At 42.6% G+C, this 27,887-nt stretch overlaps 1 protein-coding gene across 6 annotated transcripts in view; it reads right to left on the reverse strand.

Moving 5' to 3' along the window:
- Window positions 1-27,887, reverse strand: part of ZHX2 (zinc fingers and homeoboxes 2) — a 113,293-nt gene that overhangs the window by 60,060 nt on the left and 25,346 nt on the right. The window contains exons 2-3 of one of the 6 annotated variants that reach the window (XM_073330227.2): window positions 8,715-8,788; window positions 5,866-6,098 (exon numbers count right to left, since the gene is read on the reverse strand). The exons of 4 other annotated variants lie outside the window; for them this stretch is intronic. The gene's annotated coding sequence lies outside the window, so the exon portion shown is untranslated. The remainder of the gene's footprint in view (window positions 1-5,865; window positions 6,099-8,714; window positions 8,789-27,887) is intronic. One more of the 6 variants, XM_073330224.2, reaches the window with a different exon arrangement.

Consider the following 27,887-nt stretch of genomic DNA (forward strand, 5'->3'; position numbering starts at 1 on the left):
GCCCTCCCTGAAATAATTTGCAAAGCCACTACCCGATGCTCTTTTAAATGCCTCCTAGAGATGCACCTTCGCTACAAGACCATTGAGTTTGCTTCTGTGGTAGCCGCATTTTACTTAATTTATTTTTGTAAAACAAAAAAATCTCCTCTCTTGGAACCATCAGGAATGGTACAAGAATGAACCTATATAACTGTGTGATCTTGTAAATTAACCTTGTCCTCCCCTGCCCACCTTTCCTTCTTTTGTCTGTCACATTCAGCTGTCGAGTCCCTTCTCAGTTCAAAGGTAATATGTCAAAGGGCCTGACACCGACTACATTTTTACAGAAGCTACAAGGCTATAAGATGAATCTAAATGTTCAGCATGTAAATAAGAGGTGTGGTATCAGATGTAATAAAGGTTTTTAGACTTGTGCAATATTAAGCAAACATATTAAAATCACTTAAAATAATCAACGGGGAAAGAAAAATAAAATAGAGAATGTGAGATTTCTATTTTTCTTCCCTCGTTGATTATTTTACGTGATCTTATAATTTAGTTAGGATAAATGGGAGGGACAATGGTCTAATGAGTAGAGCAGGAAACGCAGGATTCTTAAGTTCTTGTCTTGGTTCTGTCACTGACTTTCTAGAAGGTCTTCAGCAGGTCTGAACGTCTTTGCACTTTGCTTTGCTCATATGGAAACTCATTGGGTTTAATAATGTTTGCCTCTCACTGGGATATTTCACTTCTATAACGCTTATCTATGAATGTGACAGATGTTAATCATGTTGCTTTGGATGTTGCTCACATACTAAGATGACAAGGTGGTATAAAAACCTGTATAGAATGAGGAGGATGGTCCAGGATTAGGGCAGTAGCCTGAGACTTGGCTCAATTCCCAGCTCCGTTACAGATTTCCTATGTGGCCTTAACCAAGTCAGTTTCTCTCTCTGTGCCTCAGTTCCCCAACGATAAATGCAGGTAACAGCACTTCCCTACCTCCTGGGGTTGTGGCGAGGATATATGTGTAAAACTGAGGTGCTCAGATACAACAGTGCTGTGGACCAGAGAACTACGTCAGGTATCTAGAACAGAATGGAATCTTCTGAAGATGTCAAAGCACTTTACAAAGAAAATTAATTAACATTCAAATAATGTTATATGCTTGATATAAAATTATGTAATATAAATATGTTATCTATGAAACTCACATTATATAGAGTTATTCATGTTATGTTTCCTTCTTATATTATTTGTGAGACACACACACAATAAGTTCTCCAGAGCAGCTTTCTTACCTGAAAAGCCCAGCAACTTCTGATACTATGCAGATGATAAAAAAATATAAAATAATGTAATTCATAAAAAGAGCTTTTAATTATTTTTGGGACTTGGTACTCTGTTATTGTCTCCCCTGTAGAATATTTGGTTTATTAGGGAGCACAGGTGCTCACCTTAAAAAAAGATTCACTCCAGAGTCTGATCTGGATACACCAACTGCCTCCTGTACCAGCTGATGCGGGGAAAAAAGCATCCAACCTGACACATAAGGAACATGAAGCAAACAAAATCAGGCAGGCACAGGTAAAATGAGGAATTCCAGCTACAAATAAATGTTTAATAAATGCTATCATACTGCTATGTCCTCATGTAGTGAGTTGACATTACACATCAAAGAAGTGACAACCTTCAATTGCAGAGTAACTGCGGATTTGCATTACATTTGCTTTGTGTCTTGGGAACAGGCTTACATTTTCTTGCAACTAATGAATTAAAGTGATTTTTAGGGAGCTGACAGTTCTGGGGGAAAAAAATGTGGCTCTGAAATATTCTTCATTGCTAACCCTTTGTAGTAGTAATTGGAGTAGTTCTTACTCTAGCTTGCCAGAAGCATAGTTTTCATTAAATATTAAAAAGCTATTTGTTAAAATAACATTACCATAGCAACTAGAGAAAGCTAAAATACTGCGTTGCTGACTCACAGCACATTAATCAACCACTAGCTATTATTTAACAAGACCTTGCAGGGGGCTCTCACAGTAACGACCGAGTTGATAAGAATACAGCAGTCGCTGAATCAATAGTCCCTGAGTACAGCGATCATCTCTGGTCGCTTTGGTTCTGGACTCTGACCTCTTTGTTATGGCTAATGCCTGTTGCACTCAGTGTCTGCCCCCAACATGGGAAGAAAATGCTTTTGGAGTGTGCATTGTAGACCCTATTAAATAGGAACTACATGATGGAATGGGATGGTATAGAGGTTTTACTGGCGTAAGTTTGGAATGGCTGCTTTACTCACAAGTGATGAAGGCATGAATAAACTATGCAGGTTATTCTAAATGAGTGCTCATGAAACCTTTAGCTCACACCACATAACCATGTAGGTAGTACCATTTATGTGCCATAAGTCACAGAAAATCTATTTTAGTAAAGTCTAAAAAAAATTATTAGGACTATTTCTTGTAGCAGGGGCCTGAAGTTACCATAATCCAGGGGTTCCCAAACTTTTTGTTGGCATGACCCCATTTTAATGAATTATTGCCTCCCAGAAGCCACGCAGAATGGAAGACACCATTTTGTAGAACAAAATGGCATCTTTCGCACAGTGTGACCTCACCCTCCCTGCAAGTGTGAGGTCACATGTATGGAGGACTCCATTTTGCCCTACATAATAGCATCTTCCACACAGCATGACCTCGTACATATGGTGCGGGTGAGGTCATGCTGTGCAGCGGATGCCTCTTCATTGTACAAAATGGTGTCCTCCATGCATGGTGACCTCACATGCACTATACATAACCGGTCATGCGGTGTGGAGCAAAATGGCATCCTCCACATATTAGGGATTGCCGTGACCCCATCTGCTAATGGCACAACCCCATTTGGAGTCACGAGAACCACTGCCATAAGTCCAACTGTGCAGGTCTCAGAGGGAGAGAAAAATAAAATCTGGTAAGTGCAAAACCCCTTCAAAACTAGCCTGGAAGAGTTTATGTATTATACACACACACACACACACACACAAATGTCACTACTTTTAAGTTTGATATCTCAGCCCCTGCCAGGCATTGGGCTCCACTGGGAAGGTAGGAATTTGAGCCTCATCTTTCCAATTGCATAAAGCTTGTATTTTTAGCTTTGCAGGATCCCAAGGTACCAAATTTTACAGCTATGATATTTTATAGAGACGAAAATGAGTCCCTGGCTCAGGACAGAATCTCACTTATCCTGGGCATTGTGCAGGTAAATTTTGGGGCATAAATTTCTTATTTGGGTGGTGGAGGAGGAAGGATAAAGCTTTTCTCACTCAGGTTGTTTTATTGAAAAAATGGAGGAGTTTGAAGCTACTCTAGGACTTGGGATGTTAGAATAAGTCTTGGGGAGATGGGTTAGGAAGCAAGCAATACACTCATAGGCCTGTAATAAATTTATTTATCACAGCCCTGTGCAATTTATCACATGGATATTGTCATGTGTGCAATGACCTTTGAAAGACTGCCCACTGGGCAATCACCTTTGAATCACCTTTCTCATAGGGGGAAATCCTGGCCCCATTAAAGTCAATGGAAGTGTTACCACTGACTTCACTGGTCAGGATTTTACCTATGTGTCATACCAATAGAAACTTGCTGCAGGGATTCTTACTGAATCAGAAATTCCAGTCCAATTTTGGGGGAGGATGAAAAATTAGGCTTTATTTAAAAACCCACACCAAGCTGTGAGCAAAAGATTGTTAAGTTTCATACTTTTTTTAAAAACGAAAACTACATACATAAATTAGTAGTTATTAACCAGAAGAATGTTATTAATATAACAGCTTTTGGATGCCAGCTTTGGTTCCTTGCTGCTTTGTTTGGGTGTTGTAGGCTGTGACTATGACAACCACAAGCAGTTCTTGGATTGATGCAATTCGTGGCAATCTGCTCAATGAAAATTGCCCCTCCCCCCCAACTGTTAAACTTTTTAAAAAAATATTTTTTTTGTTCCTTTTCGGCACTATAAGGAATTGTCAGGCTCTGATCTACTGGGTAGGATCGTGCGATATTAATGAAACGGGTGCCATATCAAAGTCCAGAAAAAACAGAATAATGGATTGCAGCCTTACAAGGGAGCAGAGCTAAGCCAATGGTGAATGCTTTGGAAACTCTAACCCCCACATGTATGAGATCGAATGTAATTTCATGGCAATAAGGAATAAGTCTCCTCTTCATCCTGCCATGGTGAGAACTGTGTGATCCAATAAGTGCCTTCCATCTCTGGTCATTATGATCTCTGGTCTCAAGTTCGGAGGTCAAAAAAGGGTAGCTTTATTTAAGCTCTGACTCCTTAGAGACAGGATTCCCCTCACTCCCCCCTATGTACTAGTACGTGTGTTCAGTTTTTTAAAGAAATTACAATACACAGTCTCCCCCCAATACTACTCGGGCAAGGGGTTGATATAGCACAGGGAATATCTGCCTATTAATTGATGATGTTTAGAGAGGTGGACTTTCTGGTGAAAGTGAAAATGAACATTTTAGCCTTCAAGGAACTGAAGGAGCTGGAGCTGAATCTCTCAGCTCACATAAAAGAGGAGAGGGAAGCCCAGCAAACCGCTGTCATTCTGCCACATTTTGAACAGTCATTATTGTGCGCACTCGGTGAACTTTCTCCTTTGCTTTGTTCGTCTTTAACGTGGTTACAAATGGTTAGCAAACTCAGGACTGACAACAAAACCACCCCAACATTTCCTGTTAGGGAACAGTCAGCCGCAACGAACATCTCCTTTATGTGACCCACAGATAAATCGGGAATTTTGTGTCATACACAAAATCACTACATCCTGAATCCAATACTAAAAGTGATAATGTACATTTTAAACAAACCACACACTATGAAGTCAAAAGGACATCACAAAAGAAGTTGGCTAAAGTCAATACATGGACTTCAATGGACTTCTGATTTACACAGGTATATCTGAGATTAGGCCTCTCGGGCACATCATCAGCTGTTGGGTAACTAGGAAAGAGGATTCTCTCATTGTTATAATCCAGGTGAATATCGGATTTATCTGAACATGAAGAAAACATCTCGGAACAAATTCAGAGGTGAGTCTTAAGCAAGATTGTTAGATTCATACCCACTTAGCAATGTGTAACGCACATTCCCTTACACAGAAGGGATTTTTGATTTTTGCCGCAGGTCCGCACTTCAATACACTGGACACAAGTTTGGTCATTGAGCCCTGGACCAGGCAAGATCCTGGAACACTGTGGTGGTTTTGGGCTCAGTTCCTGGATGGACCCTCAGCCATTTCTTAAGTAGCTTGTCTAGGTGACCTCTGCGACAATACTGACAGCTCTTGAGGGAGGAAAGGAAGGGAAAAAAGATAGGCAATATCTAGCTCTCCTTGGCTTAGGGAAAGCTTGCCATGAGGAGAGTCGGGGAACTGAAAAAGAGAAAAAATGGTGAAGGGATATTAAAGGATTTTCCTTCCCCTGGACCCCTCAAAATCTCACCAGGTTGAACATGACAATTACACTTAAAACGTATCTCTGAATAACTAACCATCTGGCCCTTAGGCATTGCTAACTACAGGAAACTACTGAAAGGAAATGCAGATAGCAAAGGTGCAGAAACCAAACTCTTCCATCTCCAGTTTCTCCCCCACCTCTCAAGCAGTATCATTTCCCTCAGTCAGTCAGCAGAACTCTGCTGCAGACATTTTGCATGCCCCAGTTTATCACTCTCTTCATTCACACTTCTGTCCAAGAGGATTTAATGTGCCAGTATCTTAGGAGACAGGTAGCTGGGAATTTTACAGTCTGCTCTTACTATGTTGCAGTGACCACATCACACCGCAAATAATTTTATAGCCTCATGAGAATAATGCACACCAATTACCTGTGTGGCTTCCACGTGGTCTGTTATCTCACTTTTATTCTTCACTCTCTCAACACGGCTGTGATATACTAGTGGCACATACAGGCTGCACTCCTCTTTCAAAATCATCCCTTCACTTTGGTCTAGAAGATGGACATTGTTCAACTTGAGCTACCAGCCGAGTTTTGAAGAACGAGCAGGCAGATACGAGTGAGTCTCCCCATCTTCCAGCTGCACTGGAAGCTAGCACTACCCTAGAATTCATAAGAAGAGTGGCTTCTGAAATGCTGGAGCGCTGGATTCTTGCCAGTTTCAATACTGACAGCTTCGTACAGAGGTGGGCAAACTACGGCCCGCGGGCCCGTCCTGCCTGGCCCTTGAGCTCCCGGTCGGGGAGACAAGCCCCTGGCCCCTCCCCTGTTGTCCCCCCTCCCCCACAGTCTCAGCTCACTGCACTGCATGCGCTCTGGCCTGCGGCTCCTGCCGGGGAACGCGGCAGCGTGGCTGGTTCTGGCCAGCCAGCAGGGCTGCGAGCTCCTCCTGCTCTGAGTGGCGTGGGGGAGGGAGAGGGGTTGGATAAGGGGCAGGGGGTTCCGGGGGCAGTCAGGGGGTGGGGAACAGGAGGGGTTGGATAGGGGGTGGATAGTGTTCAGGGCAGTCAGGGGACAGGGAACGGGGGGGGTGGTGGATAGGGGGTGTGGTCCTGGGGGGTGGTTGGGGCGGGGGGTACTGGGAGGGGGCAGTCAGGGGACAAGAAGTGGGTTGGGGGTTCTGAGGGGGGCAGTCAGGGGGCGGACGCCAGGCTGTTTGGGGAGGCACAGCAGTTTCGCAGTCCCAATGTGGCCCTCAGGCCAAAAAGTTTGCCCACCCCTAGCTCAGTAGAAGTGTGTCTAAAGGAACAGCAGGGGAGGGAAGGACTGCCATGGTGTGCACCTTTGGAGAAGTGGTTTGTTACTGTACAGGAAAGGTGCAGTTCCACGATGTGAGCGTTATAAATATCCTTAAAGAGAAAAACAAAAACAAAAAACAAACAACCTCCCACCCCCAACCAATGTTCAAATGTATGAATGAATTTTCAAAACAAATTAACGTTACTTTTCAAGCTAGGTGAACAAACAACTTTAAAGTGGCCCTCTAACCCATGGTTATGTTCAGAAAGAGACACTAGGTGAAGAGGGCATCTTTCTAATACATTGATCCCCTGTGACTATCCCCGTCATATCTGCCGGGTTTACTGACACAAACAAGCTCTACTCTTTCTTGCTGGCAACACAGCTGCAGGCAAAGGAGCTGGATTCTGGTCTGGCTCATGCATCAGAAGCAGAATGGCCTCTGTCCTGACTGCAGAGTCTTAGCTACTGACTGAAAGAACACAGGCAGATTTTCAGAGCTCAGGGGGCATTGGAAACACTGGTAGTTTAGAGAAAAACATTTTTTATTCAACTGAAGAATATGTGCTATGGAAGTTATCAAGGAGAATAAAAAATCCCCAGATAACTCAGAGTCACTTTTCTAACAATAACTGCACTTTAAAAAATAGCTTCTCTTCCAAAATATTTGCCTCTTTATGCTTACTTTAACATTTCACAAAATGACTGAAACACAGGATTTTCTATTGCAAAATTGCTACTCTATACCTACATTTTTCAATTCCTAAATGACTGCTAGATGTTTTAGTGATCATTTCTTTTCTCAGCAGAGCTGGAATCGGTCCCTCTCTCTCGTTGGCAAAATATAGTCCTTACAACTTTCTTCCCTAAATGGTTTCAGTTTGTGGTCTCATTCTGCTCTCTGTGACCCATCCTTGCAAAGGGATTCTTTCCATTGAAGCAAAATGAAATGGGATTGTATTTCAACTTGAAGTTCTGCTCATTTGGAAGCAACAAGAGGCATCACTGTACGGTGTGGATAAAAGATAGGTTTACCTGGATCTTGCCCATTTTAGTGTGCAAGACAACAAATTAGAATATAAAAATAGAGAGCAGACTAACTGCATTTACTGCTGTAAACTCGCCCCTCCCCCCGCCAAGCCGATATGTACCTCAGAACAATACCACACTAAACCCTGGGTCTGGCACCTAGACCCAGCCAGTATTTTTCTCCCCACCTTCCAAATTGTAATGCCTAAATGGAGAGCAAGTGTAGGCATGCCTCTTACACCAAAATAAATCTGGATCCCAGTGAATCCTGGAGAAACAGCATGTGAACACCTGGATCCGACCCATGGATCCTAGAGTTTTTGGCCCCAATTTCCCCCCTGGTATTTGTGCTTCTCATTGTCCCAGTCCTCTACACTTGGCTAGATCCAGCAGGATCTAGGTGTCAGACCTGTGGTTTAATGGCGCTGTTGCTCTGGGACACATTGTTCCTACTGCTCCCCAAAAACCAGCCCCAACTAGACCAGTTGTCTATTTCGATGATACAATTGGCGTCTTAGATACAAATGTCATCAGAATCTTGACAGATCCGGTTTTTCCCTTTTCCCTTCAGAATATGCAGATTTTCCACCAAAGAAGAATTCTGAACTTAGATCTCCAACAACATGAAAATCAAAATTTCATCTGTCTGTGGCACAGCAAATAAAGCAATAAATGAGCTTTGGATAGTGCCACAGGTCCATTTTGTTGTCCCTTTTCTCAGTTAAACACATTGATGTGGTCTATGTTTTCAGCACGGCTATTATTCAGCCCATACAGTATGGACCTTATTTTGTGATTTACAGGAGAGGTCAAAAAACAGTGGATTTTCTCACTGTACAAAATATCTTAAATAAGGGCACTTTAACTTTGATTTTTAATCTTCCATCTCCTTCCTTCTGCTTGACCAAACCCAGATTTCTCATTTTAAACAAAAGAGAAAATGTTACTCACCAGTAACGTATCACTTACATCATGGGATTTTTAGTATTTTTAACTGCACTGAAGACAGGCAGAACTTCAGACACCTACAGGGGGTGGGAAGGAATAAAAACTTAACTAATCAGAAGGAAGGGGAAAAAAAGCAAACACCCACCCCAATTCTCTGACCAGCAAGTAAAACAAAAATCAGAGCAGAGTGAGGGACAATAGTTTTTTCTAGCTCACCATTACTAAGACAGAGTGCTAGACCAGAAGACTTGGACTTCAGTTCATATGGAGGTAGCATTATTTACCTGGGAAGTGTCTGGAACAAGATTTCATATTGCTTAAGCTGAGCAGACAGTGGAAACCTATCATACATTCTGGAATCCTAAAATATTGCTGCTAATTGTATATACTGTAACTAACCCCAGAAGGTCTACCAGCAATAGACACGTTCCTCCAAAGCACAATCTGCTCTGCTAGCCCATGGGGAGATGGCATCTTGACAAAGAGGTCATCCATCCAGGGTGTGGTGGAACTCTGGAGAGAGTAGTGGCACCTGCTGACAGAAGTCCTGCTGCCATTTTCCTCACCAGAAGGACTCATCTGATGTGTCCCAAATGTTACCGTTTGCTTTACCTATCTCCGTTTCTTACCAGAATGAAGATAGGGCTACTCCCGTTTTCAGCAGCTGTAGCAATAGCCCTGACGATAAAAGCTTAGCGTGACTCAGAAGGGGTGTGTGTATCTGGGAGACAGGCAGACAGACAACCCTTGAGCCTGTAGAGTAAGGTGGGTTTGGAATGAGGTCGGAGGTAAAGAATAATTATGGGAGTGGTAAGAGCAAGAAGAACACGGGAAGCAAATGTCACGATTAAGTGAATGGTTCAAGAGAAGGGATTGAAGGAAATTGTCATTTCAGTCAGCAAATAGAGAACCACCTGCATTTTTAACTCAATCTGAAGGATTTGGACATAAACTTCAGACTGTCTTGTCATTCAACTGAATGGGAAGTTGGAAAATCTGTAATTGGATAGGAAGAGAGTCACCATAAGTCTTTTGCTCCTTTCCAGCAAGTGAGGAAGATGTTTTCTGGCTCTTCCCAAAAGAAGATATGACTTGATTTCTGGAAAGAACATCAAAGCAATTCCAATAACTGTGAGACTGGGGTGTGTGATACAACCGAAACCATTTTCAAGAAGTTTGAGTTGAAAAAGTTACATATTTATACATAGTTAAAGGAAAACTGCACCTACTTTGCTCGGTCTCAAAATACAAAGAAGCTCTAATTCCCCTAAACTGTAATTTTAAAAAGCAATACAACGTATGTGTACACTGAAATTAGACATCCATGCCTGGGCCAGCTGATTTGGGCTTGGGTTTGGGCTCCCCCCCCCCCCCCCCCGCACTGGGTCCTACAGCCTAAGCTGCAGCTGGAATGTCTACACTGTTATTTAATAGCCCTGCAGCTTAAGCCTGTGAGCCTGAGTCAGCTGGCACAGGCCAGCCCTGGGCTTTTAATTGCAGTGTAGACAGACCCTTAGTTGCGGTCATAGTTATAGAGATCACTACACTGCTTACCCCTCTTTTGGTCTCTCTGAATGCACCCCTCAGCTGCCAGGCCTCGTGCCTTTACTTTCTTTCGGACAGAATCCTCCAATTCTCTCTCTTAGACTGAGTCCCAGCCAGCCTCAGTCCCCTGTGTATCAACCTTGCTCAAGCCAGCTGAGTTCAGTACCTGTAGTTCTTCCCTTCGGGAGCCACGACCACTGGTTACAGTGACCCAAAACAGCCTTCTTAAAACCAAGTATTGCTTAATCTTACCAGTAGGAGCAAAGCACAGCATAAGAGAAAAGGTTTTTTAAAACAAAAGGTCTGCATGCATGCCTACCTTACCTAGAATCCTAGGCAGGCCTATCTTATCCCAGACTTCTACCCTCAGGGAGCCTGGGTCTCAATCTGTTCCCCTTGACTCTCCCTCACCATGTTCTTGAGGGTCTGGCTTTTAAATCCAACCAAAGTGCTTTGTTCTCAATTTCCCAGGCTCCTTTTGCCCTGCTGCCCAAAACCAGTCTGGTGAGCTCAGCAGGGTGTCAGAGGTGGAGCTTCAAAGTCAATGGCTCTCGCAGTGTCCTGAGAGTGCTGGTAGATGAGTGGCTATCTGAAGACATTGTACTCTTTCCTGCCTATGTGCAGCCAGCCTTGTCTTGAATTAACCCCTTCATCTCATACAGTAAACCCCCTTACAGCAGTCAGACAAACGCACAGAATAGTGGTAAGTTACAGGGAGCTCCAAATCTACCACAGTAACAGTAGGCATTCCTGAGCCGAGGGCTGGAGACAGCTATTTTCCTGGAAGGTGACGAGAATTGTGACCGCAACAGAGAGAGCCCCATCTCCACTCTGTTTTTAAAGGAAGGATTATAAAAATTTACAGTGTTGCTACTTCTTAGGATTTTATGGTGAGTCTTACAATGTTTGATGCTTTTCGTAAAGCCCCGGCTCCTACAGCGATTATGTGAGATTCTCAGCTCTAAACATAAAAGTTTCTACTCCTCATTGGTGTGGAGAAAAAACTGAAACCATAACCTGAGGGTAAACCTAAAGGCTAAGAAACCAGAAGGCAAATAAAAAAGGTCTCAATTTTTAAAAACTCATGTTTTTTAAGCCAATCTCAGGATTTTTGGGGACCTGACCTAATTTTTGAATGGTTGGGGTTAGCACTACTGAAATTACATCAGATAATAAATAATCACATATAATGGTACATTTCATACAGACATCTCAGGATGTTTACAAAAGGTAAGTAATCATCATTCCCATTTTTCAGGTGAGGAAACTGAGGCATGAGAAAATTTGGGCAAGGCTCAGAACCTAAATCACCAAATTACTGACAGAACTCACATCACATTATTTTGGGGAAGTTCTATGGCCTGTGTTATATGGGACGTCAACCTAGATGATCATAGTGATCCCTTCTGGTCTCGGATCTATGAATCTCTTGACTCCCCCTTCTGTATCCCAGTCTGTATGGTCCATGACCTCCTGAGGTCCCTTCCAACCCTGATATTCTATGATTCTATGCTGTCTCCCTCAAAGGGGTCTCAAATTGAGCGCAACATTTAGATTGCTATAAAAAAAAAGTTTTGACAAAAATCTTACACCAATATAAATAGTTTAAGGATTTTTTAAAAAACCTATTAGAAACTCTTTTTTATAAACTCAAACATTCCCGTGCAGTTTTTTGCAGCCCAAACATAACAGCACTGAGAATCTGAAAATGGAGTGACTTTTCATTGTTCAAGCTGAAGGAAACAAATCTCCAAATGTCAAGATCTCCGGTGATCTGGAACATAGATCTAGAGCAGATATTTCTGTGGGATGATATGTGGGAAGGGGGTTGGGAAGGGAAAATAACTATACCTTTTAATAGCCGGGTAAAAAGAAATTCCTTTGAGATTCACTGAAACTAAGAAAATTATCAGTTTGGTATAAGAAATGTTTATGACGGAAGTGGGAGTCCTTGAACTGTTTGCGTCCTTGCTCTTAAAGCAAAGATTTTTCCCAGAAGATGCCAACATGGTAGTTTAAGCCCTAGTGAGGTTCACAGAAAGCATCAGTGTGCAGCAGATAATGCAAAACATCTGCTGGCAGAGAACAGCCTTTGGACTCTCTGGCTCTTCCTATTTAGGCTTAACCCAGTTCTTTGGTAAGCAGACACAAACCTTCTGGCTTCAGCATTCCCCAGGCTGTCTACAATGCAAAACACGAGTGGGAGTGGGGCAGGCAGTTGGTATGTGTTACGTCCCCCTATCGATAGAGATATAAAAATAAGTATCACAAAGTGCTGCTTCCCTCCTGAGCTAAAATAAGCCTACATTTCAGTCTTATTACTGAAAAGAGGAATGGCAAATCATAATAAATGAGTCATCTCTCTTTTTTTAAAAAGACACTGTGCTCCACTATACTTGTTTGATCATGGAGTATAAATGTCCTGATTCATAGTTAGGAAGGCCCTCTGTCCAGCTAACCAAACATATTCCAGATTTGAGCAAGAGAGACTTACTCAATTTGGTTATTATCCTTCGGTCTACATGTTATGCAGTCAGCGTCTCTCATCAAAGAAAATGTTCTCAGAGCATTTGCACTGCCCTGCCTTTTCCCTGTCTGGATGGAAGAGGTCTGTCTAAAGGAAAGAACGGACATCAGAGGAAGTGCGATAAACTTACTACATCCAGGCTGTGGTGACAAATATTTTGAGGCAAAGCTTTAGCCTGAACTTGTGACCCTTCCCAGGCCTTCCAAGTTGCAACTCAGATTCTCTGCTCACCAATGCTGATGTACTTTACTGCCTATGTAGAGCTTTCTTGCTGCAAGATCACAAAATCTCTCGGACTTTAGCTCTGTCAGGGGCATATGCACTAAAAATTAACGAAGCCCCTACTTGGAATGGTAGGGCTCTTGGGAATGGGAGTTCTGACTCATAGCAGTGAGAGAGAGAGAGGGGTAGTGGGGGAGGAGGCAAGACATAAGCTTGCAACTCCGTGTGAACTAAACTTGTCACAAAGGTAGCCAAGATCTCCCTCTGGTTCATGTTCCAACTATTTCTCATAAAGTACTCAAACACAGGGAACACTCAGGTAGGCAGAGCATCAAAAAGGGCATTATGGGCACAATTCTTGAAATGACCTCTTTAAATGAGAATCCAAGACTCGTACCTTTTGAGTATTTAAGTCACAGCCCTAAGGGTTCTGATATTTTTCACCCTAATACATGGATTTCCCCTAAAAATTACCATAATAAAAATTACAGCCCTATTTACTTGAATTATTTGTTTGATATTGAATTCAATATTCACAGCTGCATTGGCAATGTATGGTCTGCAGTTTGTAGATTATATGCTGTTATTATGATATACTTAGCAGCTATAAACTGTCTGGAAATCTATATCAACATGCTGAAAATTCAATTCATCCTGGCAGATCCTGGTTTTGCAGGACAGACATCAGTTTTAACATACAAGATTTTGGATTTCTAAGCGTCTTTTCTTTAAGCACTAGGCAAGCTTTGCGGCAAGAGAATCATTCCTGCATCAGCTATTTAGCAAACCTCATACAAGCACCCTTTTTAGTCAGTAACCTTGTGTAATTTACTAAATATACATTGCTACAATAACAAAAAGCACATATAACAAGTATGGCTTTATGGTTTGAGCACAAGACTGGAATCAGAAGATCTGGGTGCTTCTCTGGCTCTGCTACAGACTTTCTGTGTAAGCCTGGGCAAGTCCTATACATATCTCTATGATGCGAATAAATAATGCTTACATACCTGATAGGTGTATTGAGGATTAATTAATCCACTTCCCCTTTGTTTCCCAGATAAACCCATAAAGCACGGGAACACGTTTTTTTATTAAAAACATCAACATGAAATATAAAGTAATGAAGTTGAAGGATACACTTTGGAATGTTTTACAAAGACCTACAATGTTGCAAAACATGCAAGGTGTCTGACCCTCTTGGAAACAATAATCCCTGCCCTTCCATTCCCACTAATTTGTCCTTATCCCATTTAACTGGCTTTATCTTGTGTTTTGAATGGAGCTGAAATGGATATGGCTATTTTCATTTAACAGCAGCTGTTGTTGGAAACCATGAATTCCTTAAAAGGACCCCAGCATTTTACACTGACCCCAGAGAAACACACCAATTCAATAAAAGGCTTTTGAACCAAGAATAACCTAGAAAATAAAGTACATGGTTTTCAAATGAATGTTTGCATTTAATAGTTTCACCTTACATGCACCTTGTGTCTAAACATCTTGGTTTGTGCACAGACATCACTGATCAAGGTCAGCACAGCTCTGGGGAAATCTTGTTTGGTTAGTTAATAGCTACTGCATAGCCAGCCCTGGGAATCTAACAATATCCCTGCCCCCAGAGGCTCATTTGAAGTGGTAGTTGGTTTTTGACTATTGACATCAGGTATTTATTTAAATATGGAATAGGAGAAGTACTAAGGACTTGATACACCTTAAAAATGTTACACTCTAATGAGGACGAGTCTGGGGCCTGGAAACCTTGACAGAAGCACTTTAAATTTAAGGCGGTGAAGGTCAAGAAGAAAATGTATCAAATCCATTTGAACTGTGAGGTGCATGACACAGTAAACAGAAACAAAACCACAACTTAGAAACACCAAGGGCTACGCTGTGCTCTGTCCCTGGACCTGTTCTTTACTACTACCCCAGGAGGGGACAGATCCCATCTCGCCCATCCTATTTGCATCATTTTGCAGACCTGGCCAGGCATATCTGGAGGAAAAGGGGAGGCATACCACATCTAAGAGGTGGTGCAAAGTACACACTTCCCCTGGAGACCAGAGAGCTCCAAGACACTAAACTTCCTCAAAAGCCGGTGTGTTAGGAAAATCTCACAATGAGCTCAAAGTCTATGACTGGAGCTCCTTATTAATGTTGCACAGACAGCCACTGTTATATTAGCCAGCATCCAAGGTAAGTTATACTAATGATGAAGCGTTGTCCACCTCCATACTAAAGCCAGATGATAACATGGGTTGTATTTCAGAGTTCTCTTTGGCCCAGAACCATGAAGATATTTGCACTCCTAGCTTCCATTGATTTCAATGGAATTTAGAAGCCTAAATAACTTTGTCAATCTGCGCCTATCTTCCTAATTCAAATTGATCTTAAATTACAGCAAGACAAACAACAGACTAACATTTTATTCAAAAATTTCCTAGATTCTGCCAGTTACCTCCAAGTATTTGGAAGCAGGTGAGGAGGCAAGGGAGAAAGGTGGTATATATATAAAAAGAGAGGAGAAAAAGCAGAAAATTACTTGCTCATCGGAATGTTTCCAGGGAGATTTTAGTGGGGGCAACACTAGGATGTAATGCTCTATATGCCTAAACCTGGTAAACAGTAGCTACCTGAACATCTGGTACTAAAATTAGTTCATCACATGGTGCTTCTACACTTCACCATGGTGCACGTGATCTGAAGACCTACAAAAGAGAGACAAATCATGGACTAGGGCATCTGTGTGAGGGTTCATATTGCTGCCCATCACTGTAGTATCTGAGTGCCTTCCATGTAAAAATCAATAGCAACCGAGCCTTTCTGGGAATAAAAATTAAAAAGGTACACATCTGGGGATCTATTCCTTCACACACTTATTTAGACAGTTCACATAGTCTCTCAATTCCTCAGTATCCCCATCTTTAAATCTTGTCAGAATTTTTCTAGTGAAAAGCCTTGCTCAAAGATGTTTTTCAGCAGTTCTCTCATTACACCTTCTAGCTGTATATATGTTACCTATGAAACAATCACATTACCTTATTTATTTTTTCTTCTTGCTTCTTTATTCCTTCATCAAATAGAAGTGCTGTGTTTTCAGAATGGCTGAGAAATATTACTTTTGCGTACTATTTTAAATTGGCAGTCAGTAGTTTAGAAACAGGAGGACACTGTTTGAATACATACGAAAATTCAGCCCAAGAGTGGTGTTTGTCCTGATGGGTTCTAGCCAATCAATGGAAAGTTCATCGTTTACATCTATTTCAAGCCAAATAAGTTAAGAGGAATAATCCAAAATATTTACATAACCTCTTCCTACACAGTTGAGATGGACACCCTTTAAAAAGTTACACACTATGCAACACACTGAGGGCTTGTCTATCACTAACTTAAATTGTGCTAGTAAAATATGTATTGGAAAGCTATTTCAGACACCGTTTTGCCAGAACCATGATTGATAACTGTTTCCCATCATAGTTGTTGCTACAGTAGCAGTGTTGCAAGACTGTTTTCCTCTCCAGCACACATACAGTGATTTAAAAAACAAGCAATCCACCATGCTATGAATGTTCCCCCCAACTAATTAAATTACAACCCAATTCTGAACACTGTATTAAGCAATGTTAGAGCAGGTCTGGGAACCACAGTGATATGCTTGGTAGAAATACACAAAGGAATAGGCAGGATTGATATTATCCGCCATAATGCATACAGGGCTTAGCTCAGTTACCACACACCTCTTTCCACACACAGATCTACCACACACAGATCATTCAGTTTGTGACAGGGAGGGAAGAGAGTAAAACCTAACATGCCTACATTTCAGAGAGAACTTAAGGCAATAAAATACAGAAATAGATTGATTCAAATCCTGAAAGATCAAGCCCTGAACTAATTATTGGTTAAAGTGAGCTTGGCAAATTGGAAAGAAGATAGGATAAATTATAATCAGTTCACTTTTATTAGAATGAATAGGTGTCATACCATAATGTGTATGATCAAGAGTAAATTCTGTGACTAGTTTGTGTTGGGCTGCAGATAGCAACATTTCTACCTATCGTAGAGACTTATACATTTCCCATCATCACAGTATCTGAGTGTCTCACAATCCTGAATGTATTTATCCTCACAACACCCTTGTCAGGTAGCGCAGTGCTATTATCTCTGTTTAACAGATGGGGAAATTGAGGCACAGAGAGACTAAGAGACTTGCCCAAGGTCACACAGGAAGTCTGTGGCAGAGCAAGGAATTAAAATTGGGTCTCCCAAGTCCTGATAGCTTCCCAACCATTGACCCAGGCTTCTGCTTACACACAGAAAAGCGTCCCCCTTCTTCCCTTTCTCCCTAATTTGAAAAACAAAAAAGAAAACAGAAAAGAAAATACTGAGCAGGCTGCCTACATCCAAATTTTGTTATTAAAAATGTGGTTTCTCTTATCAGGCTGTTTGGACTATTTCTGGTTTTGACTGAGCTGGAGGCATCAGGGTTGCAATTTCCTGCCAAACACAGCAGCAGCCAGTGCAAAAGCAGCAAAGGAAATAATATGAGCACAGGATGTAACAATAAAACAAGAAATCACTTCACTCCCTTTTCAGGTGATTGTACTTGTGTTTCATTTGGAGTGGCTGCCATTAGGCATTATCTGTCCTCTCATTTTCAGTAAGTGCATGTATGTATTTACATTTATGATGTTAAACACGGAGCAATCTGGACAGCAGCCCATAAGAGCAGGCCAGGTGACCTATTTTCAGCTAAAAGTAATCATCAAGGAGGCATTAAAGATTGTGGGAGAGGATGCCAGGAGTCCACTATACGCTGGTGTATGGTCACTTACAGTCTCTCGTCATTTAGGTTCATGTGCTCCCATTATCAGAAACCATCAAACCACCTTATGTTATATATGCTTTCACCTAGGGTGAAATCATGAAAGAAATCCCAAACATCGAAACAGCTAACAAAGCAAGTCTGGCCACTTCTGGTGTTTGTCTACACTACCCACTGCATCGGCAGGCAACGATTGATCCAGCAGGGGTTGATTTATTGTGTCTAGTATAGACACGATAAATCGATCACTGAGCACTCTCCCGTCGACTCCGGTACTCCACCAGAACGAGAAGTGTAAGCGGAGTCGACGGGAGAGTGTCAGCTGTCGATCTACTGCAGTGAAGACACCGCAGTAAGTAGATCTAAGTACGTCAACTTCAGCTACGCTATTCACGTAGCTGAAGTTGTGTATCTTAGATCAACCCCGCGCGGTAGTGTAGACAAGCCCTTAGATAGCTCCCAAATCTCAGGTGCTGTACATAGAAGTGAAGAGCCATCATTACCTTCCAAGTCATGATTTACTTGGGACACAAAGCAAAGGCCAAAGGGGAAGATTTTTCAGACTGAATAAAACATATAAATAGTTAAGATGATGTGTGGGGGCACATCCAGCCACACATCCATGGCTCTGGAAGGTCTCTACAGTGGTGACTGTACTAGGCGGGGATAAATGGGGGTTATACATCATCTCACAGCTCTAGTGTTTCTCCTGCTAGAGCATCCACTTCTGGTCCAACCCTCACCTTGGATCTGCAGAGGCTACTGAGGGTGGCTGCTCTGTGGTCTACCATGGAGATGTCCAGCTCACAGCCTGCTACACAGCTAGGTACTGCACTGATGGATTTGGCTTTTAAGTTACAGTATCTTGTCTCCTTTTCCCCCTTCCATCTATATATTAAATGTTTTTAAAAAGCTGGGAATGTAAAGAAATAGAATGAACTTTCCCTTTGCAGCCTGCATCACATCGGTTTAATCACAATTACACTAATAGTAACAATAATTTGTTATTTCACATCAAATTCCGTCCCACTCCCTGAACATTAATGGGAGTTTGGGGAGCACAAAGAATTCAGGATCAGGTGCTTACTGTAAAAGAGGCCAAAATAAATTTGCTTGGAGGTTAATTTTTGGGGGATCGATTAGTTTGAAGAATCATGTGCTCTAGAAACGTTGGGTCACGTTTGCAGCAGCAGATATAGCTGGTTTTGCAACTTTCCAGCTGACGAATAATCCAGGACATAATGAATTCAGCTGCCATTTAAAACAGAAATTTGCTACGGATTTCAACTGGAGCAGGATGGAACTAGAATACAGTGGGGCGGAAGACTAGGTTTTATTATTCTCCCTAAAAACCATGTTCGATTGTGGGGAGTTGTTCAGGATGATGGCATTTCACAATTTAAAAATCTCACAGAATAGATGGCACAGAATGTACACCCATATCTTGAAAGATAATGACATTAATCTCTCCTTTCTTAGTGTATTTAATGCATGCAAAAAGTACATGTGCACACTCGTTCTCCAACTCTCTTCTTGTTATTATTATTCCAATGTGACTCTTCAGAGCTGCTGAGATCCTATACGTTACTTCCTTTTTGGAGGATCAGATATATTGCATTAAAAAACATGCAGAAAAAGTTCTAGGGCATGAAATTAATTTTCACACACTTATCTGGGTCAGCGTTTCTACTGACTCTGCAAATACTTTACTTTTTTATCAGCTTTTTTTTTTAGTTAACACCCCCCCTCCCCACTGTTCATTAGAACTTAAGTCTGACATTCACCTGAGCTAAAGTTTAGTCTTGCTGGGTAACTCCTCAACAAAGGCAGGATTTTTGGCTTTTGGTTTTCATTACAAGGTTAAACACTTACTACATGTCTGGATTGATTCTTGTATCCAGGAAACTCTTAACACAGGAAACTCTTAACACGTTACCTTTGTTTTGAAGAAATGCGCTTTCACACCTCTGTTGTGAGGCCTACAAATGACAGTTAACAATGGCTAGGAAGATGGTAAGCAGAGACTGCTTGCAGTGAAAAATGCACTTGTGTCACTATTATCCCCTTCCTCCACTTCCCTGTAGGATGATCAGATGTCCCGATTTTATAGGGACAGTCCTGAAATTAGGGACTTTTTCTTATATAGGCGTCTATTATACCTCCCACCCCCGTCCCGATTTTTCACACTATTTGGTCACCCTACTTCTCTGCCACCCTGCACCTGTTGGTTTCATCCACTTGTTGGGCCTTGTTGAAACCAAGATGGTAAATTATTTGGCACTGCATTTTGGCACTAAATTTTTTCTTTATGCTTGTACCGAAGCCAACACAATGACTCCCTGGTCCCTCACTGGGTGCTGAAGATGCTAGTGTAATAAAAGAAAAAGAAAAAGAGAAGAGATAGATATCAGCAGACAAAGGCTGGATTCTGTTCTGGGAGTGATCTGCTGCAAAGATCTTCATGTGACATATCCACCTCCTGTGGACATAAGGGAAGTGGGGAAGATGTGCTCTAACGGGCACGGCCTTTGAAACAACACAGTTTGGAGTTGTGGCAATTCAGAAAATTCACTGGAAACTCAAGCCGACAGCTGAAAGGAATTTATAAGAGGCAGGGAAGACTAATTAACTCGCAATGAAAACAAAGAGCTAATGAGCTGGCTCTCAAGTGCTTTTCAGGATGCAGTTCCTTTAATTCTGAGAGATGCTCTTGCATATTTTGTTGGTGTTGCCGCATCCGGAAGATCTAAATGCTGCCCAGGAGCCTGATTAACAAGTGTGCTTCTGCTGAAAGCTGGTTTAGCATTTTGGCAAGGCTCTTGCTTCATAGGGGAATCAGCACACAAGCAGGAACAGTGTGTGCACACGCCTGAATTTCAAGGGCCATGAGCAAACTGCCTCATGCTGCTGATCTCTTTCCTGACTGCTGCAGGGCTCAAACTGGCAGAGTCAGACCCAGAGGGTCATCCTGGCTCTAATCCATGTCAAGGAGCTACAATTTTTTTCATTTTCCCCAATAGAGGGCTGAGAGTAGGAAAGTGAATAATACACCTCTATCCCAATATAACGTGACCCGATAGAAGGTGGGTTCGCATACAATGCGGTAAAGCTCCAACATGCTGCTCTGAGCAGCGTGTTAAGGGTGCTGGACTGGGGCCAAGGGGTTGGATAAGGGGCAGAGGGTCTTTGGGGTGGTCAGGGGCTCGCCCCGCCCTGGGTCTGGGAGGCAGGAGCTGTAGAGGGGCACTTTTGAGGGCCCTGCAGTCCCATTGTGGCCCAGGGGATTAGCGGGGGGCCGGGAGCAGCCCGCTCCACTTCCCTTGCCCCAGCCCCAGGATAAGGTAAAATTTTGCCATTTTAGGCCCTGTCTACATTAAAGAAATTTGCACCAGTGTAGCTACATCCTGCAAACCCCTAGTGTAAGTGCATTGTACTGGTGTGAAGCCAGGCTTGACCTAGTGACACTTTGGTAGCATGTGGAAGTCAGCTGCACTGATGTAAGCCCTGCTTTGGGCTGGTGCGTTGTCCACGTGAAAGGCTTGTACTGGTGTAACTACAGCAACACAGGTACAGTGGTGCTAATTTCCTTCATGCAGGCAGGGCTCTAGATCCCTTCTCGCTCAGAAAATCTCCTTCACAATCCACAGATTAGTCACTCATACTCCATCCAAAACAGTTTGTAATTTCTTCTTAGTTCTCCTCCAACAAGCCCTATATATGAGGTAACAATTTGCTTAAGTCTACCTTGACATTTCTGACTGGCTAGGTGAAGTATACTACACTCCTCTCCTACAATACACGTGGATCTGTGTCTCCTTCCCGCCCCCCTATTTTTCAGCGATAAATCAGAGAATTATAACCGATTATAGCTCCAAGTCAGGACACTTGCTGTAGCATGTGCCTAAGTGCCTTCCTGAGTCAGGGCCTATGCCTCCTTAATAATGGGCTTGGGGATCCAGTTATTGTGCCATTTTACACATTCTGGAATGGCCTCTCTTATATACTCTATTCAAGGTTTTATATCCAGTTTTCAATGTACTAATTGCAAGACTGCTGGTGTACTATATTTTGACTTCTGTCTTATGTTGTGCATTAACTGATCGCTCGGAGCTTATGATCTTTAGTGAAAGCCCCTTGAAAAACAAGATTGGATAGAATCACATTAAACAGAGAAAGGAAAATGAATTGCTAGCTATGCTGAAAAAACTAGGCCACGGTTCTCTTTACCAAGTCTCCCGGTATCTCTCAGACAGTAAAAGGATATGAAGATCCTTAAGATATGCACACACTGTTACAATGTCTGCTGATTAAAAGCTGGCTTACAGTGCTTAGTAAATTTAAGGCATTAGCAGTGAATTTTAAAATTATACAGTCATTAGTAATTTTAAAGGAAACCTTTCATAAACACCATGCTGCTCATTTAATTCCTTTTCTAGCTCTCTTTACTCATACAAGATATGCTGCACGAAGGTCTTGTGGAAAAGGTGGTGTTTAAAACCTGATTCTTGGGTTTAAATTAAAATAATCATTATTCTAGGATGTACCCAAAGAATCAGCAAAAGTATCCTTCTTAACTGGCTGAATGAAAACCCATCTACCTAGAAAGATGCTTATACAGAAACAGACTATATTTTCAAAACAAATATGTTCCACATTCTGGCTTTTTTCTTTGATCAGGTCCATTTGGGCTGGAAAAACTTCACCTGGAGCTGATCTAGGAAAGGCTGAGCTCTGCCTTGTCCCCCCTCTGTGCCTTCCCTCCTCTCTGTGGCTGGAGGGACCAGCAGGCACCCATCCCCTCTCTTCCTCACATCATGTGAAGAGCGGAGATGTTGGGTGGCTTTATTTATACTGCACCCATCACCTGTGTTTTGAGCGGCAGAGCACCTCACAAATGTTAATGAATTTTACACTGAGAGGTAGGAAAGTATTATTACCCCCATTTCGCAGATGAGGCACAGAGAGATTAAGTGACTTGCCCAGGGACACAAAGGAAGTCTGTTGCAGAGTGGAGAACTGAATCTGGGTCCTGTGCCTCAACCACAAGGCTCTCCTTTCTACCACATCACATGAGCTCTTGGGAGGACTGAAGGAATCTCCACATTTAAAATGCCTATTGTGATGGTATATATTATACACATACACTTACCGCTGACTTCAACGCATAGATCTGGCCATTGTTCTCATAGGAAGTTCAAGACACAGCACAGTTTATACTACTTAACAGGATTGTTTTACAAATTAGTTAACACATGACACGCCATGTAAATTGAACTGACTCCCTCCTTCTGGATCCAGAAATGAATGGCGCCATGTTTACTTAGAAGGCATCAGGGAACGTGCCTAGCGAAGCACAGAATATTTTGGAGGGTGAAGGCGGAGGCTTGAAATATTTTATACAGAGCCCTGCCATTGGGCGACATCCTTAAATGAAGCTCAGCAACCCTATAAATACTTCCTGGGTGGTTATAGCTCTCCCTTAGGCTTGTCCTTGGTGTGTTTTTAAAGTGGTTTATTAAATATCAGTCATAACTTTGCTATCTGGTGGGTCTCTTTGGTGATGTTCTATGACATGTTCCCCATTAACTGGAGAACAGTACAGTAATACTGACATTCCTCGCTGTCCACATGGGAACTGAACCTGCTGAAGATTACATTTAATTCAGAATGGGGATTATTTATAATTCAGAGTTATCCTTTCATACATGTTCCAGACCGCCAGACATGTGAATGCATCGGTGGTCTAAGCAGAAGCCTAGGAACTAGGATCTCCAGCGTTCTGGTCCCAGTTCTGTCAATGGCTCCCATCTGTGATCCTAGACAAGTTGCACTTTGAACCTCAGTTCGCTCATCTGTAACCTGGGGATTTACCTACCACACACAGGCATTGCAAGGATTTGCTTGATAGTGCTCGGAGATTCTCTGATGGAAGGTGCTATGCCATCAGCACAAAGAAAGGCCACAATCCTTCCAGCTGTTCAATGGGACTCTGCATGAGTGCAGGGGTCCAGCACATGGAAGTCAATGGGGCTGCACTCAGGCACTCCACTCCTGTCCCTGTGGAAAACCTGAAGCGTGAGGAGCTATGTCTGTAGCACTTGGATAATGAACGGTGCCAGGGGCTATTACTTGTGGAGGAGACTGCCCATACAACATTATTTCAGCTCTCAAAAGGCTTACCCATTAAGCTTATTAGGGAAGCGTTACAAAGGCCTTCAAAACATGAGCAGTTTGCAATGACACTGGTAAATCAAAGAGTGCAAAAATGCCCAGATATACAGATCCAGGGGGCCAAATTCTACCACTATTCACAAGCTTGAAGCTCCCACTGGTGTCACTGTGATGCAGGGATATGAAGGCAAAGTTTGGCCCTCAGACTTTTCACAAGTTTGCTGCAGAACTTACAATTCCATTTTAAAGTTTCTAGCCTATAGCTTGAGAAGTCACTGTGCCATCAGATTCAAGCTCTTATTGTAGGGTGAAGACAAGGTAGGACTTTATTGTTGGTGAATGCAAAGAAGCAGCAGCCTTTTCTGTTAATCTACCTAGGCAGATGTGGTGGTGTTCATTTATTTTTAATTAGAATATGTATGTAAATATAGGTGAAAATTAGATGCAGCCCTCTGGCATCTGGCAAATTATCAGTGCAGCCATACAGCATCTGGCAAAATTATCATCCCAGCCCTGCGGCTCCTGGCAAGCTACCAGCTTGACCCTCCATGATGCAAAGGTCCTGGATCTAGCAGCTGAAGATAGACTGTATATTTGGTTTTAATTCATGTTAAAGCATCTCAATGACATGCTGATAGATGCTTGAGAAATTAAACATGAATAATCCCTCCATTTCCAAAACAGCTTTTACGATTTAAATCAAGTGTTGCCAAATTCACCCGGCCTCTCAGAAAACACTCCAGGTTACAACTTCAGCTATCAATAACAACACCACTTTGCACATTTCTGATCTCAAAGTGCTTCACAAATATTAATCAGTCTCCACGAAAACGCTCTGAGGTAGACACATATGGAGGCACTGAGGCCTGGTCCACGCTACAAACTCAAGTTGATTTAACTACATCGGTCAGGGTTGTGAAAAATTTCATGTCCTGTGCGACACAGTTAAGTCAACCTAAGCCCCGGTGTAGACACTGCTAGGTTGATTAAATAATTCTTCCATTGACTAGCTACTGGCTCTAGGGTTGCCACTTTTCAAATGGCTGCTAACTGGATGCCCAAGGCCCTGCCCCCTTCTCGGTCTCTTCCTCATAAGACTCCACCCCTGCACCACCTGTACCCTACCCCCACTAAAAAAAAAGTTAGACATCAGGGCTTGTCAAATGGCACCTGGACACACAAGTCGAGACCTGAACTGCCCAGTTGAAAACCAGACAGGTGGCAACCCTAACTGCTTTCAGAAAGGTGGATTTACTACAGCAATGGAAAAACCCCTTCTGTTGCTGTAGTCAGTATCTACACCGCAGTGCTGCAGCTGTGTCACTGTAGCATTTCTAGCACTGACATACCCTGAGATATTAGGTTACTTGTCCACAGGACATGCAGCAAGCAAGCAGCGTAGCTGGGATTAGGACCCAGAGTCCTAAATCTCTGTTCCTCAGCCTACTCACAAGGCTACACTCCCTAAAAATGGCAAAAATGTGTGAACCTCTCCGCCCTAAATATCACTGCCTCAGAATAGTGTTAACTTCAGAGCCTAGCTAAAACCATTAAAATGCTATTGTTTAAAAGAACTGCAGATGGATGGAAATCTCTGAAAAATGAGAGAATGTAGAGACAGCTGAGCTGAAAAGTCTTGTCTTAGTAATAAAAGCATGGGTGAGTTACTTTTCATGAAAATATTTGCATGTACCCCTGCTGATTATTCCTCACTTTAAGTCACTCATCTCTCTTTATGACATAAGAATCCAGGGTCATTTGCTCTTCTTTCTGATCTCTGCAGTGCTTGGAAAGAGATTGCTGGCCCTGAAAGCATTGGTTTGGGGAGAGCTGTTAAGGCCCCAATACAGGAAAACATCCTTAATCAGTGCAGGACGTAAGCACATGCCTAAAGTTAAACATGTGCTTATATCTTATTGACTTCAATGGTTCTTAAGCACATGCTAATGGCTGTCCTGTTTCAGACCTGAAATCCCTTTGCAAGTCTTCCAAATGTGATTTTTGCCCCTGTCCACCTACTTATTACCAACTCTTGCTTATTCATAATGGTTAACATAAGAATGGCCACGCTGGCCCTCTAGCCCAGTATTTGGTCTTCCAACAGTGGCTGGTGCCAGATGCTTCAAAGACAGATGTGGCCAACCTGTGGTTCCGGAGCCACATGCGGCTCTTCAGAAGTTAACATGTGGCTCCTTGTATAGGCACCGACTCCGGGGCTGGAGCTACAGGCTCCAACTTTCCAGTGTGCCGGAGGGTGCTCACTGCTCAACCCCTGGCTCTGCCACAGGTCCTACCCCCACTCCACCCCTTCCTGCGCCCTTGCCTGAACCTGCCATGCCCTTGCTCCTCCCCGTCCAAGCCTCCTGCATGCCACGAAATAGCTGATCGTGAGGTGCGGGGAGGGGAGCTGCCGGTGGGTGGGAGGCACTGGGAGCGGGGGTAGGGGGGAGCTGTTAGGGGGCTGCTGACGTATTACTATGGCTCTTTGGCAATGTACATTGGTAAATTCTGGCTCCTTCTCAGGCTCAGGTTGGTCACCCCTGCTTCAGAGGGAGAGAGCAGAACAAGGGTAATTATCTAGTGATCTGTTCCCTGTCGTCCAGTCCCAGCATCTAGCAGTCAGAGGTTCAGGGACACCCAAAGCATGAGGTTGCATCCCTGACAATCTTGGCTAATAGCCATTGGTAGCCCTATCCTCCATGAGCTTATCTAATTTTTTTTTAGCCCAGTTATACTTTTGGCCTTCACAACATCCCCTGGCACTGAGTTCCATAGGATGACATTGCATTGTGTGAAGAAGTACTTCCTTGTTTTAAACTTGCTGCCTATTAATTTCATTGGTGACCCCTGGTTGCACAATTCTGATGGAGGAAATAACTATATTGGTGACAAAATGGGGTAGGAAGAATACACTTAAATTTGGAGTCATCATCTGGATACATTAATGATGTAACACATACATGACATTATTGCATTGCTATAACAATATATTGTTTGGATGACATTTGTAACTAGATACCCTGAGTATTCGATCATACATTGGCTCTTTCCTGTGGCCTAAATTAAAAACAAAACAACACAACCCTGGGGACAAAAGTGTAAAGCCACAGACTTGTATGTTTGCATTCCTCTGTCTTGATATCAGTAATAAGAATGTGTATTCATTTACATCTCTTGTTCATTGTTTTGTTTGTTGTACTTTGTTTTGCATTTTTCTTGGAAAAAATAATTAAAAAAACAAAATATGAAGCATCTGATTTTGAATGCTGGAGTCCAGGCACTGGCTACTAGTGCTACAGCAGCTTAAGTTCATGGCTTCTGAAATAATGCCAGAATTCCAACATGGCGTGCGGGGACACTGAAAGCAAGATGATAAACTGAACATTGCCATGTTCAGGTCTGAGATCCTGTGACATGCCAGAGCAAGCCAAACACGAATGCTTATGCCATGGAAAGCCAGGGATCCAGCTTTTCACTGCTGTAAACAGTATTGGTTTAAGCGTTTATACAATTTGCTGGATACCAGACCCTAATCAGGCCTGGATCATCCAAGATGTTTCTGCATGTGCAAGAGACCCTGCTTTAGCCAAATTCTCATGGTGGCAGGGACCCAGAGAGGAGCGTGAGGGGGAAATGCCAGTTTTTGATGTGTGAGAAAACCCTGGTACACAAAAACTTGGTAAAGTGAGTTTTGGACTCTTCCTCATTCTGACTTAGTCTGTGTGTGTGTGGGGGGGGGGACAACAAAACAAAAATATTTTATACTTTAGCTATATATAATAATATAACTATATAGCTTATATGTTAGGGTTTAAGAGGTCATTCTTCAGTGTAAGGAGACTTCCATTTTCTTTTGAATAATTACATCTAAACAGGTTTTTAGCGG

The sequence above is a fragment of the Lepidochelys kempii genome, chromosome 2 (assembly GCF_965140285.1).
Source record: "Lepidochelys kempii isolate rLepKem1 chromosome 2, rLepKem1.hap1, whole genome shotgun sequence".
In the NCBI taxonomy this organism is placed as follows: Eukaryota; Metazoa; Chordata; order Testudines; family Cheloniidae; genus Lepidochelys; species Lepidochelys kempii.